General features: G+C 37.9%; 1 pseudogene; it reads left to right on the plus strand.

Annotated features, from left to right (window-relative positions):
- The window catches only part of LOC100341150 (large ribosomal subunit protein eL14 pseudogene), a 30,600-nt pseudogene extending 21,545 nt beyond the window's left edge, over positions 1 to 9,055 (plus strand).
- The last annotated feature ends 5,036 nt before the right edge of the window (positions 9,056 to 14,091 follow it).

A 14,091-nucleotide genomic window follows, 5' to 3' on the forward strand; every position in this document is an offset into this window, starting at 1 on the left:
ATCAATCTTTCCAATTCCTTTTTTACCTCTCTTCTCTCCAGCCTCTCACAACCACCATTATACTCTTAATTTCTATTGTTTTAGATTACCCACATATGAATGAGATAACGCTGTACTTTGTCTTTCTTTGGTTGACTTATTTCATGTAACAAAATGAGCTCCAGTTCCATCCATGTTGTTGCAAATAATAAAGTTTGATTTCTCATGGCTGAATGATATTCTGCTGTGTACATGTACATATTTTCTTTACACATTCATCAGCTGATATATATTAAAATTGCTTCCATATGTTGGCAATTGTGATGGCATAGCAATAAACATATGAATGCAGATGCCTCTTGGATAGAGTGGGTTCATTTCCACTAAACATATTTCCAGCAGTGGGACAGCTGAATCATATGGTCACTCTATTTCTAGTTCTATGAGTAACCCCCACACTATCTTCTGTAAAGGATATACTAATTTACATTCCCATCAACAGTGCTCAAGGATTCTCTTTTCTCTACATCATTACCAGCACTTGTGATCTTTGCTGTTTTTGATAGTAGTTAAACTAACTGGAGTGAGATGATATCTCATTGAGGTTTGGATTTGTAGCTCCCTGATGATTAGTGATGTTGAGCACTTTTTCATTAAAACTTTGATAGGGATTATATTGAATCTATAAATGCATTGGATAGCATGGACTGTTTAACAATATTGATTCTACCAATCCATAATAATGAGACATCTTCATTTTGTGTGTGTGTGTCATCCTCAATTTCTTCCATCAATGCTTTGTAGATTTTATTTTTAAAATCTTTCTGCTTTTCGGTTCAATTTATTCTTACCAATCTTATTTTATTTGTATATGTATTTATTAATCTATTGTGCTTGAGAAGCTGACAGAGAGATCTCCCAATCTCTGGTTCCCTCCTGAAATGCTTGCATCAGTCAGCAATGGGCTAGGCCACAGGCACGTTCCTGGAACTCAGTGGATGTAAGGGACTCAAGTACTTGAGCCAACATCTCTATACCCCAGGGTACACATTACTAGCAAAAGAAGAGCAAACAGGACAGACACTCAAAATGAGGCACTCCGATGGGGAAGTAGGCATTCCAAGTGTGAGCATAACCATGGCACCAAATGGCCTCCCTGCCCTGGATATTTTATATTTTTATAGCTACTGGAAGTGGTATTGTTTTCTTGATTTCTTTTTTCAGAAAATTCTCAGTTTGTGTGTAGTAATACTACTGATTTTGAGTTTCAGTTTGATTTTAATTTTGAATCATTCAACATTGTTGAATGTTTATTAGCTCTATTTTTTTGTTATAATCTTTAGGGAATTCTGTATGTATTCAATCATTTGATTTAAAAAGGCTGACAGTTTTCTCCTTGCTGATTCTGATTTTGGGTGCCTTAATTTCTTTCTTCTGACTAATTGTTCTGGCTAGGACTTCCAGTACTATGATGAATTAAAGTAGTATAAATGGACATCCTGGTCTTGTTTCAGGTATTAGAGAGAAAGCCTTCAGTTTTTCCCCATTCAATATTATGTCAGTCTTGGCTTGTTATATATGCCTTTTATTTTGTCAAGATATGCTTCTTCTATGCCCAATTTGTTCATAGTTTTGATCATAGAGGTATTTATTGATATGATCATATGATTTTTGTCATTAATTCTTGTATTGTAACATAACATATTCATTGTTTTTCTAGTACAGAGAACAAAATAAATGGAGTTATATTCACTGAAAGCCATTTTTTAAGGTATGGGTGTAATTTACAAGAAATATGTTTATAAAGAGGAAATATGCATTCGCTGTATCAATCCATATTTGTCATTATTTATATAGGTTTATGTCTTAGGGACAGTGATTGACCATGCTTCTTTTCTTTCTTGAAACCAATACATTTAATTCCATAGCTTTTCTCCTCACTTATTTTGTGGATTGTTAAGATGTCATGTTTTGAATTAGATCTACCTCTTTGGGTTAAGAGGATAGAGATTCTGCTACTCCCTTCTGTTTGTGCATATCTCAGCATTTATAGCTCTCTTCAGTTCAATATAACCGTAGCCTGTATTAAACGAGTCTCCTTGTTTCCTTCTTCCATGGAAATATTAGATCTGGGATCATCTTGAACGCTTCCCACCTATTTGTGCAAATTATCTGATTTCATTTTATGTATGAATACCTTTGAGGATGTTGATAACTTACGGAATAGGCCTTCCTAAACAAAGACATAAACACTAATGAAAACATGTAATCAGTTCTAGAGAGTAACATGAAATCCTGTTTTGTCGATCAACAAATGCCTACTTACACTGAACCAATTTGTTTAAATATTAAAATAACTATGAATACATTAGGGATTCCATTTGCAATACTATAATAAACAATTTAAAAGCAACAAATAAAACAAAACATAAATACATGTGGATTGCTTTTAAATAAAATAATGTGTTAAGAGAATAATATCTACCTGTAAGTGAGAGCTCCATGAAAGCTCATTAGGAATATTACTATTAGCATTTTACTTAGAAAACTACTTGTTAGTTCAGCTGATCTAGAATGAAAAGCATCAGATGTCTCTGATTTATTATTCTGTGCCAAAGGAGAAAAATCTCATTGGCACCTAGTTACTATGAAAAAATCTTGTGATTTTCACTGTCAAACAAACATTTTACCTAGATTTGAGCTTCAAAAAAATGAATATATTGAAAACAGTGTAGATGGCATATAATCCCTGTGCAAAAATCGTGTCTCTAAGTAAACAACAATTACTCTAATTTTTACTTTCTATAATAGAAAAACCAAAAAATTATCATATCTGAATTCAAAGAGTACTTGGCCTTGGCTGGGAGAACTCAAGATACAAGTTTATCAAAATTTAAATAAGAAACAATAAATACAATAACAATAGAAGACAATTCAAAAAGAAAGCATCAGTAATCACAACATAAAATAGTGATACAGATGATATGAATTATGACTTCAGTGAGGTTGGGATACTCATGGGAAATTCTAGGCATTTGAACTCCTTGGTAAAACCTAATATCTCAGGGCTGGTATCAGGGCTTAGTGGGTAAAGCCAAACTGTGACACTGGCATCCCATATGGGCACCAGTTCAAGTCCAGTCAACTCTTATGAGGATGTGCCTACGTGTGGATGTTATTCCAGTCATGATGTGCAGCTCTTTGATAAGCCCTAAATAATTGAGGGTCAGCACTGTGGCATATTAGGTAAAGCCACCACCTATTATGCCAGCATCCCATATATGTGCTGGTTTGTGTCTCACCTGCTCCACTTCCAGTCCAGCTGCCTGCTAATGGCCTGGGAAAGCAGTAGAAATGATCCAAGTGTTTAGGCCCCTGCCACCTACATGGGAAACCCAGATGGAACTCCTAGTTTCCGTCTTAGGCCTGACCCAGTCCGTCCTTGAAGTCACCTGAGGAGTGAACCAGTGGGTGGGAGATCTGTGTGTGTGTGTGTGTGTGTGTGTGTGTGTCTGTATCTCCTTCTCTCTCTGTAACTCAAATTTTCAAATTAATATAAATAAATCTTTAAAAAATATATAAAGACTTCTGAAAGACTTCTGCCATTATCTTTCTTTGAAAGAGTCTCTTCTATTATTATTAGATATTTTCCCTCTTAAGACACAAAAAAGTATTATCCATGGGGGAAGCATTGTAACACAGCAGGTTAAGCCACTGCTTGCAATGCTGGCCTCCCATATCAGAGGATTCTGAGTTGCAGCTGCTCTGCTTCTGCTCGGACTTCCTGTTACTATGCCTGGAAAAGCAGTCAAAGATGACCCACATGCTTGAGCCTCTGTCACCCACATGGGAGACTCAGATAGAGTTCCTGGCTCCTGGCTTTGGCTGGGCCCAGCCCCAGCTATTGTGGCCATTTGATCAGTGAACCAATGGATTGAAGAGCTTTCTCTCACTCTCTTGCTCTCTCTCTGTGTGTCTCTCTCTCTCTCCACCTGCAACTGCCTTAAAATAAGTAATTCTTTATAAAAAAAAAAATGTTGCCCATAGATGGTTCTTCAGTACCTTCTTGATAGTTTCTAGTGAATTGAGAAATAATGTAGGTACCTTCTTGATAGTTTCTAGTGAATTGAGAAATAATGTAGTTGAATAAGATCTGAACCAAAATTAGAATTGTTTTAAAATGGCATGACTGTTTATCACATATTTATGCCAATCACAGTTTTCTAAGTTCAGGAATGTAAATGAGAACAAAGCAAACAATGGCTAAACTCTCATGAATTTCATATTCTACTGAGAAAAAAAATAAATATGGTATCATATAAAACTCATTAGAAAGCCTAATATAGAAACATGGGTTGTAAACATCTGACTCATTTAAATATAAAATTAAGTTGTTATCTAAATCATGTAGAGTGAAAAAAACCTGAATATATGGGTGTATAGTGAAGACTTTATATTGTGGATGGTCAGAAGCCTGTTCAAACGTGTGGTTTTTCAGCTCATTGATTCCAAATAATTCATCTTTTCAGGTAATTCTTCTTTTCCTGGCCATATGGAGTTTTGTACACACATAACTTGATATTTTGCTGAAGACCTAAGGGATTTTACCTAATGCCCAGACTCAAATTCCAGCCACTTCGGTAATGCTGAATACCAATTTCTCTCTCCTTATAAAGACCACAATTCTATTTGATTTCTTTCTCCCTGAATTGCATTCTAAGCAATGTCTCGAGGAAAAAAAACTGATGCAATCTTTATAAGTTTCACACTCATTTATTGCCTTTTTGCACGGATCACAGCATCACAGCCATTTGTTGCATGTTAGCCAACATCTGAAAAAAATTCCTGATTTTATTTGTCAGAGTATTTAAAAAAAAGATTAATTTATTCATTTGAGAGGCAGAGTTCCAGAGAGAGAAGGAGAGACAGAGAGAGAACTTCCATTTATGCATTGGTTCACTTCCCAAATGACTACAACAATGGGCTGGGTCAAGCCAAAGCCAGGAGCCAGGAGCTTCTCCCAAGTCACTCATGTGTGTGGCAAGGCCCCAGGGATTTGGGCCACCTTCCACTCCTTTTACAAATGCATTGGCAGGGAGCTGGATGGGAAGTGGAGCAGACGAGACATGAATCTGCACCCATATGGGATGCTGGCATTGCAGGTGGCAGCTGTATGCCACAATGCTGCCCCCTTGTTTTCCGTTTTATAATTATTTACAGCAGGAGGTTAGTTCATGATTCATAGCAATGAAGAAATCTCCATAATAATTTCTAATGTCCATGGGTTAGGACATTTGTTTTTGAAAATGGTTTGGAAAAGCATTTAAACTTTTTCTATGAAAGTAGTTTGTGGGACCAGCGCTATGGCATAGTGGATAAAGCTTCTTTCTGTAGTGCTGGTATCCCATATGGGTGCTGGTTCAAGTCCCAGCTGCTCCACTTCTGATCCAACTCTCTGTTATGGCCTGGGAAGGCAATGCAAGATGGCCCAAGTCTTTGGATGCACACACCCATGTGGGAAACACTAAGGAAGCTCCTGGCTCCTGGCTTTGTATCAGCACATCTCCAGCCTTTGCAGCCATCTGGGGAGTGAACCAACAGATGGAAGACTCTCTCTCTCTCTCTCTCTATCTCTCTCTGCCTCCGCCTCTCTGTAACTCTGCCTTTCAAATAATAATTTAAAAAAAGAAAGTAGGTTGTGTGCAACAGGACAGGCACACAACATATGTGTATTTTAGGTTCCAATGTATAAATTTGTAACATTAAAATAATTAGATTTCTTATCTGCATCTTTACTTTACTTTACATTTTAATTACATCTCAATTAAGTAGTTGTTTTATCACATACAAAATTGGCTTAGTCAATAAATTTGTGACTAGTGTGAAATTTATAGTTAGTAAAATCCAGAAGAATGTTAATGCTGAATAAACCAGAATTAACCTCAGTAGTATAATCCATTTGATTTTGCTTTTATTGTCCTTACTTACCACCTTGAAGTGACTGCAACATGTCCCAGAAAAAAGATGTCACACAGTTGAAATCTTATTTAGCAAATTAGTGACTTCAGTTTTATTTTTATTTTTTTTTTTTTGACAGGCAGAGTGGACAGTGAGAGAGAGAGACAGAGAGAAAGGTCTTCCTTTGCCGTTGGTTCACCCTCCAATGGCCGCCGCGGTCGGCGCGCTGCGGCCGGCGCACCGCGCTGATCCGATGGCAGGAGCCAGGAGCCAGGTGCTTTTCCTGGTCTCCCATGGGGTGCAGGGCCCAAGCACTTGGGCCATCCTCCACTGCACTCCCTGGCCACAGCAGAGGGCTGGCCTGGAAGAGGGGCAACCGGGACAGAATCCGGCGCCCCGACCGGGACTAGAACCCGGTGTGCCGGCGCCGCTAGGCGGAGGATTAGCCTAGTGAGCCGCGGCGCCGGCCTTCAGTTTTATATTTCTACACTAGTGAATTTAAGAATTGTCCAAAAGATTTAGAAGCAGTATAACTTTTGGATCTTCAACCTCTGAAGTCAATGACATATTCTCTACTATGTGGATAACTTTTTTGTAATGGTAAAACATAGACCTAATTCTTGAAGCATGGCCACTAAGGCAAATGTATGAGTTTGAAAAAGCATATAAGGTTTTTTAGAGAAAAGGATACTCTGGATAGAATGACAAGAGACAAAGATCTGGGCAGAAATGAGGGATGAGACAGGGCTACAGGAGCTTAAAACGCAATAAAGTAAGTAATTTCAATAACTTAAATGTTCCATATCCAATTTTACATCCTTATTTCATAAGGATAAGCTATAAATAAGACAAAACTATTTGAAATAGCCACCTTTTCTAGTTACACAGCAAGTGGAACTAAAGCCAAGCATTGCAGGTAACAGCTGCATGACCTAAACCACGATTGTCTGTGACAGGGCAAACTTTAAAACTTCATTGTGTTAAACTACAGTAATGTCAGAGTGTAGTTATTGCTGCAGCATAAACTGCACAACATACTGTGTTGAGTACACTGTCGATAATAACAAGAGCATTTTGTGGAGTATAAGCAAGTCTTATGGAATTGAGTTGAAGAAAGAATGGAAAATAAGAGGGAGAAACATTACAAATAAGCAAGTTTCTAAACGTTTTGTTGTTTTGTTATCCTCTGTCTTCAGATAAACCAATTGAGTGAAGAAAGTATTTTATGAGTGTGCAGTGGTAAATAAAATTTGTTACTTAGTTTGCTGAATTAAGTAAATTTCGTTTTTTAATTTGAAAGATAGGAAGTGTTTGTGTGTGTATGTGTGTGTGAGAGAGAGAGAGAGGGAGATCCAGTTTCCGTACCCTGGATCATTTCTCAAACTCCTATAGCAGAACAAGCTGAGCCAAGTTAAAGCCTGAATTCTGGAACTCCACCTGGGTCTCCCTCGTAGGTGGCAGGTACCGCACTACTGGAGCCATTTCCTGCTGCTTTACAGCACATGCATTAGGAGGAGCTGGAATCAGAAGTGGACTCCAACCCAGGTACCTCAATATGAGAGGCAGGCACCCTAAGAGGCATCTTAACCCCATGCCAAATGTCCATACCTAACTAATGTTTGACCTATTTACCAAAATTATGGGAAGCCACACAAATCTCCTACTATGATCACGGATTTGTAAATTTCCTTTTACAATTATTTCAATACTGAATTTATAGATGATTGATAGGTATATGACCATAAATTTTTCAACATCTCATGGAATGGGTATGGAAAGGTTTCACTGTGTAAACAACAACCAAGACCAACAAGAAATAGCTTGCTATGCCCATATTTCTCATATATTCCTTGGAGATAGGCACGAGAGCCAAAAAGTTGTTGTATATAACAAAAGCTATGCTCTAGGACCGGGATCTTGAACCCTACCCTTGAACAAAGTGTGAAGCAGCCCTAGCTGTGAGATATAAGAAAGGATTAAGGTCCCAAATTGAATGAAAGTGGAAAAAAGCTATGCAGAGAATTAGTAGCAACAGCTGGCAACGTTGCAAGTAATTGGACCTGTGATGTTGAGAGAAAGGAATTCTCCAGTCCCTTTAGAAATTCGGTTCTGCACAGTCCTTCGAGGAAGAGTACCTTATACTCTTGTGCCTAGGCCTGGCATTCTGAGCAGGACTGGTGACAAGATGTGGACAGATCAGTGCTAAATGCGTGTATGAGGTCCTCTTATCAAGAATTCCAACAATGGCAGCAGAACGCTTAACCAAGCATGCTAGTCTTCTAAACATGGGACACTAAGCAACTGCACAAATTGGAAATCTGTCAAACTGGTTCCTATCCTAAGGTTTCTAGTCTTGTTTGTCCTTCACCCACAAGATGTGATAAACTCTTATTGAAATGTAGATATAAACTTATTATTTTTTCAACTTTCTCATTATGAAGCATCCCTTCTTATCCTTATAAATGCATTCTCCTAGCTGAAAGTAACATCAGAGAGGTTTTTTGGGTGGCCTATTGCTCCTTCTAGCCTCATGTTGGAAGCTAGTCTAAAATGCAGAAGTCATTGATCACAAGATGGCTTTGGTTAATGGACCCTGTACTCAGATTTAAAAAAAAGAAAAGCATGCCTTTCAAATTCATGTAGCTGACTGAATTCAGTCTCCAATTTCCACAGCATGCTTGCCAGAAATAAGTCCAAAAATCCTGGGGAAAGGCAGATGTCAATAGAAAATGGTAGCCACAAGATGGACCAAGAAGGTTCAAGCCAAAGAATGGAAAACCAAGATGACAGATTTTGATGATTTTAAGGTCATGAAGGCAAAGAAAATGGGGAACAAAATAATTGGGAATGAAGTTAAAAAGCTTCAAAGGGCAGCTCTTCTGATAGCCTCTCCAAAATATCATTTTTTGCAAGGGACGTTGCAGGAGCCTCAGTGACTGCTAAAGTTCCAGCTAAAAAAGAAAAATGTGATGACAACAAAAAAGAAGGCTGTAGCCCAGAAGGCTCCTGCCCAGAAATCCACTGGCCAGAAGGCAGCACTCCTCCTAAAGCTCAGAATGGTCTGAAAACTCCAGACCAGAAAGCACCGTTTGCAAAGGCATCTTTGAAGAAAGCATGAGAGGTGGTTATGAAGCTAATAACACTTCGTCTGTTTTGCATTTGCCTGATTATGCGTTTAGTATTCTAGAAGGCCTTAGTTGCTGTAGTTAACTTTGTTTTGGACTAGTTTATTAACAAATATGTTCAATAATTGTTATAATTTCAACTTCAAGTACATTTGTCTATTTTATCAATTCAACAACTTCCGTATTTACATATGAAAAAAAAATTTATACTATATTTTAGCAGCCAGTGTAGCTTCCTGAAAAATCACCTAATTGAAAACATAATTTGTTATACTGTAACTATAAAATTTTTGAAAGGTTTTCAGAAAACAGAAAAAGTTGAGCATATTGTTTCATTTCCAACATATAAAGAGCTTAGAAGTCATCATTACTGTCTTTTATAGCTAGGAAATGCCAAATAAGTAAAAATAAATATTTTCTAAGACACATCAGAGAATTTGGGGGTACAGGGGAAGTTTTCCCAAAACATAGAGTTAGTTTCATCCATAAGAACACAATCAAAATGTACCCACATGAAGTCGAAGCTACTTGTTATCCTGGAGGCTGTGTGAACTAGCATGAGATTGGGGACCTCTTGAGAACCCTATATTTTACCTCCAGGCACTCTAGTAGTTACTCACAGTGATGATCATGAGAAAGATCCTCTTGAGTTCCAGAAGAGGAAGGTAAAGTAAGCTTTAGGAAATATGCTTTATAGCATTTTCAGCATTCTTTTTCACAAAGAACTATGTTGTGGTAAAAGACTGCCAAGTCTTTTAGCAAGGTAGGATGATGTCATGTAATTTTATCAAATGATCCAGAAAAACACCTGACAAATTCAGTATTCATTCAGCAAAACAGGAAGAGAACTTCCTAAACTGAATTTAAAAAAAGAAAAATTAAATCTCACATTTATTGTCACTTTTCATATTAACAAACTGGACACTTACCCCTAAATTCAGAAACAAGGAAAGGATGTCAGTTCTTACCACTTAATTCTGTTTACTTTAGTACTGAAAGTCCTACCTAGTACAATAAGATGAGCAATGACATTTAATATATACATGTTGAGGCCTGCGCCGCGGCTCACTAGGCTAATCCTCCGCCTTGTGGCACCAGCACACCGGGTTCTAGTCCCGGTCTGGGCGCCGGATTCTGTCCCGGTTGCCCCTCTTCCAGGCCAGCTCTCTGCTGTGGCCAGGGAGTGCAGTGGAGGATGGCCCAGGTGCTTGGGCCCTGCACCCCATAGGAGACCAGGAGAAGCACCTGGCTCCTGCCTTTGGATCAGCACAGTGCGCTGGCTGCAGCGGCCATTGGAGGGTAAACCAACGGCAAAAGGAAGACCTTCCTCTCTGTCTCTCTCTCTCTCACTGTCCACTCTGCCTGTCAAAAAAAAAAAAAAAAAAAAGAAAGAAAAGAAGAAGAAAAACAAACAAACAATAAATAAATAAATATATACATGTTGGAAAGGAAGAGAAAAAACTGTCGTCTTTGAAGATAGCCTAATTGTCTATGTAGAAAAATATCAAAAAAAAAAAAAGTTTTAAAAATCCTGCTGTAAATAGTAAATTACTGTATCCAGATTACAGGATATAAGGTCAATATACAAAAATCAATTCCTTTTTGTATAAGAACATGTTATTCAGGGGCTGGTATTGTGGTGTAATGGGAAAGCTGCTGAAGGCCATGCCAGCATACCTTATGAGCACTGGTTCATGTGCCAGCTGTTCTACTTTCAGTTCAGCTCCCTGCTTATGGCCTGAGAATAGCAGCAGAACATGACCCAAATGTTTGGGCCCCTGCCACACATGTGGGAGACCAAGAAGAAGCTCCTGTCTCCTGGTTCCAGCCTGGCCCAGCCCTGAACATTGCAGCTGGCCATTTGTGGACTGAACTAGTGGATGGAAGATCTCTTTCTGTCTCTCTATCTATCTGTAACTTTGTCTTTCAAATAAAAAATGAGTAAATAAATCTTTAAAACAAAAAAGAAGAATATATTCTTCACGGTTCTCCAGAGAAATAGAGTAACACATAGCTAGAAAGGAGAAATGGGGGAGACAGAAAAAGAGACTGATTATGAGAATTGGCTCACATAAGTTTGGAGGCAGAAGTATCATAATCTGTCTGCAAGCTGAAGAACCAGAAAAGGCCTGAGAAATAGGGAAGGAAAAGTAGGGGCCACTGAATTTAAGTCCTAGAATCCAAAGGTCCAAGAATGAAAACTGGTGTCCAAGGCCAAGAAACTATAGATGATCCTGTCAAAATGTGAACATTCTAACATACAACTGGTTAGCATTTAAAACTGTCAAAGTTGGCCAGCGCCGCAGCTTACTAGGCCAATCCTCCACCTGCGGCACTGGTACTCCGGGTTCTAGTCCCAGTTGGGGCACCACTTCTGTCCCGGTTGCTCCTCTTCCAGTCCAGCTCTTTGCTGTGGCCCGGGAGGGCAGTGGAAGATGGCCCAAGTGCTTGAGCCCTGCACCCGCATGGGAGACCAGGAGGAAGCACCTGGCTCCTTGGCTTTGGATCAGTGCAGCGTGCTGGCCATAGCAGCCATTTGGGGGAGTGAACCAACAGAAGGAAGACCTTTCTCTCTGTCTCTCTCTCTCACTGTCCAACTCTGCCTGTCAAAACAAACAAACAAACTATCAAAGTCATCAAAAATAAGGAAAGAGGGAAAGGATTTGAGCTAGTGGTTAAGGCACCAGTTGGGCTACCCATTTCCTATATTGGATGAGGTACTTTAGTTTCAGTACCAGCTCTACTTTCACTTCCAACTTTCTGTGAGGCAGCATGTGAGGCATAATTAGGTCCCTGTCACACACATAAGAGATCTGATTAAATTTCTATTTCTTAGCTTTGGCTTGGTCCAGTCCTAGATGTTGTAGATTTTGGGGGAATGAATATATGGATGGGATGTCTCTGTTTCTCTCTCTCTCTCTCTAACTCCGACTTTCAAATAACTAAATAAATCTTAAAAAAAAGTAACCTAAACACACATGAGGACAAAATATAATAGGGAATTCTAGGTGAGCTTTGAAGACAAAAGGGGGGTCATTAAGTAAAAGCTAGAAAAATATTAATAAAATATGGCTTCTTAAATAATGTATTATGTTAGTTTATTAATAATGGTAAGTATAACATGAAAATACAAAGGGGTTACGATAAGGTAAGCTGGATATGGAATATATAGGAATTCTCTGTCCTGCGTATAAGTTTTCTTTAAATTGAAAACTATTCTAATATAGTTTATTTTTAAAATAGGTTTAAATCTATATATACATGTGAAAGCAATGACCTCATAAATAAACTTCTTTCATTAGTGTTAACAATTCTAAGGAAAATAAAGGCATTTCTTTACCAGAGGTTGCAATTCAGACAGCTGTCACAGCTACTGGCCAGTCCCTTATTCAAACCAAAATTTTCTGTAGCTATTATTGATTGCCAATTGGAAAGAATATGATTTTGTGTGAAGCTAAAGAAATAACCAGAGTACAATATTTGCTGAGAACTTAAAGTTTACAGTAATTGGCTATTAGTCTGCTAATGAACTTGCAGTTCTTACTACTGGCAAAGTTGATTACTTCATTGAGTAAATGAGGGAGAAAAGTCTTATTTTTTTGTGAAAAGTTATTAGCATTCTGGCATGCCTGTATAAGTAAACAAAAATGCCAATATCAAAACTGACTCTAAAATATCTATTTTAAATCTATTCCCAGTGTAGATGTTTGGAAAGTATTTATTTTGTTTCTATCTTCAACTGACCTTCTATTAAAAAACTGTTTTGTAAAATATTTTTAAATAATTTCTAACTATAAGCTAATTTAGTGCTAAAAGATATTAATCCATATTTTAAACTATTGACTTTAAGCTCAGTTGCATCCCAATGCCCTCCATTATATTGTTGCAACTATATTTTTTCTTTAAAATTTTAAGATGCAAAATTTTCAATAAATAGTAAAAAATATACTTTCTGTTAAAAATAAGGTTTACACAAAATCTATGAATGGCCTATCAAAGCCTATGTGTTTCCAATGAATCTTTGAATATATTGGACTCAGAATGCTACAGGTAAATTAAATTTTTCTGCAGTTTTCTGCATCCAATACTCTAGAATTGATCTCTCTTCCTTGAGGAAAAACCCACAATAGATAACACATGCAATTGAACTTATTCCTGGCTGCCATTATATTCTATTCCTAGGAAGGAGAGAACCTATGGAATGCTTAACTGTGTGCAGCAGTGAACACATGTCTAAGAATCTCCAGCAGATACATTCCCCATCTCAGGAAATATGCTTCAGAAGCAGGGAAATACGAGAAACAAATTAGAAACACTTTATCTACTTAATACATGCTAGCCAGATCAAAACTTTCAGAGCCTTAGAGAAAACATAGTTTAGTAAAAATCAAACATATTTAGCAATTTTTTTTCTAAATTTGGAACATTCACTGGTGCATACAAAATTGATAATTGAACATGTAACTAGCTATTTTGTTCCTGTGAACATCTGTTGCAGATCCAATGTGCTGCTTAATGGAAAGGGAGATAGCAAAGAAATGGTAACATCTGTCTTTTGAAGATTCACCTTCTCTAGTTAATACAACACACAAGCTTCCACTGCTATCGAAGCATAATTTCTGTGCCCTAAAAGCATTTTGTGTTTAAAAAATTGAGAGCAAATTATATATATTCATGAGCAGCTACTGCATTCTCATCCCTCAGGAAGGTACCTATGAATAATATTGAAATATGAAACATGATCTCTTCCTTTGGTGAGTTTTTAGTAAATATATTTAAAAGAATAAATTTAAATAGCTAAATCAAAAATGGACAGCTTAAAACATAGTTGCAAGGCTGGTGCTGTGGTGTAGTAGGCTGTTTCCACATGCAGCACTGGCATCCCATATGGGCACCAGTTCGAGTTCCAGCTGCTCTTCTTCCAATCCAGCTCTCTGCTAATGGCCTGGGAATGCAGTGAAAGATGACCCAAAATGCTTGGGTCCTTGCATTTGTTTGGGGGACCCAGAATAAGCTCCTGTCTCCTGGC

The sequence above is a fragment of the Oryctolagus cuniculus genome, chromosome 1, assembly GCF_964237555.1.
Source record: "Oryctolagus cuniculus chromosome 1, mOryCun1.1, whole genome shotgun sequence".
Taxonomy (NCBI): domain Eukaryota; kingdom Metazoa; phylum Chordata; class Mammalia; order Lagomorpha; family Leporidae; genus Oryctolagus; species Oryctolagus cuniculus.